Source organism: Limulus polyphemus, unplaced genomic scaffold, assembly GCF_000517525.1.
Source record: "Limulus polyphemus unplaced genomic scaffold, Limulus_polyphemus-2.1.2 Scaffold4441, whole genome shotgun sequence".
Taxonomy (NCBI): domain Eukaryota; kingdom Metazoa; phylum Arthropoda; class Merostomata; order Xiphosura; family Limulidae; genus Limulus; species Limulus polyphemus.
The window spans coordinates 6,355-7,690 of record NW_013670051.1 but is presented as its reverse complement, the minus strand read 5'-3'; the positions used below and the strand labels follow the sequence as shown (position 1 = coordinate 7,690).

At 32.9% G+C, this 1,336-nt stretch overlaps 1 protein-coding gene across 1 annotated transcript in view; it reads right to left on the bottom strand.

The window, feature by feature from the left end:
* LOC111088789 overlaps window positions 1–1,039 on the bottom strand; it is a gene marked incomplete at its 3' end in the record, with an annotated part of 85,641 nt that extends 84,602 nt beyond the window's left edge. The window contains exon 1 of the mRNA XM_022399766.1: window positions 924–1,039. The remainder of the gene's footprint in view (window positions 1–923) is intronic.
* Window positions 1,040–1,336: the final 297 nt, after the last annotated feature.

Here is a 1,336-nt window from a genome sequence, read left to right as displayed (position 1 = left end):
TCTTTTCTTTTTCCTCTAACAACTGCTGTAATCTCTCTTCTTGTTTAATTTCTCGTTCTTCTTGTTTCTTTTCTTTTTCCTCTAACAACTGCTGTAATCTCTCTTCTTGTTTAATTTCTCGTTCTTCTTGTTTCTTTTCTTTTTCCTCCAACAACTGTTGTAATTTCTCCTCTTGTTTTTGTATTGCTGCCATCAAAATCTGCTAAGCTGTAGTTTGATTTTCCGCCTCTCGTTTCCATTTTTCTCTAAAAAAAAAGAGCTATCCCACTCTCTGAAACCAATTTCAATTACTCATTAGGTACACACACATTACATTATTATCCCGTCACGTTGTCACCCTCTTTTATATACCAGACTACCCTATATCTAGTAATTGCTAGAGCATTCGCCAAGGTACAGGATAGTTCTAGAAACTAGTCATGTGACTTCGCTGACGCAACATAATGTTAGGCCTACGAAAAGTGGATTTATACTATAAGTTATATATTTCAATGTCTGCAATTATATCTATTTTGTGTTATTCTAAAAACCCTGTACTTGGGGAAGTACTGTTGCAATAAATATACAACTTTGACCGCAATTGTTTTGCAGGTCTCCGTTAGTATACTACATACAAAACAGGAGGAAAGAGGAGTAAGGGTAAGAACATCTCCTAATATAGATATATAACTTCAAATAGAAATGTGGTTTTCATTTTGTAAGCATTCATTTTCGAAAAGCATGCCCAAAAAGTATCTGCATATATATATATAGTCGTTATTTACTTATTTCTCTCTGCTGCTATGCGGCCTACTCCTTAAGCGTATATACGAAAGTATACTTTTTACTGTTTGGTTATTATAAATATTTGGTAGTCGTTTTAAAAGAATTATTACCCGTTTATCTGAATGTACGATTGCTCTAAATAAGAAAAAACAAGTCACCTGATTCAAGTCTTTCTTCCTTTGAGTGTGAACAAAGAATAATAAATTCGAGTACAGTCTGTCACCGCTTGGATATTTCCTACTAACACTTATGTCCGCAGGTGTACCAACGAAAGCGCAAACAACTTAATTGACAAACCTCAAATTGTACACTTGTTGATATTGAAAAACGCCTTATCAGACACAGAATCAACCATAACTCGATAATGTAAAAGTTTAACCATAGCTTGATAATACTATCTGATGTTTTTAATGTAAACTTTCTTATCATTATTGAAAATTTTGTTTTTATCTAACATTTAAAGTCCAGATTTCTTCTTAATTCTGTACAGGTTTTCGATTTACATAAGTCAGAGCCTTGTACTCTCTGAACAGACTTTTTAAAATTCCGAGCTTTGATATTAGATTAAAAA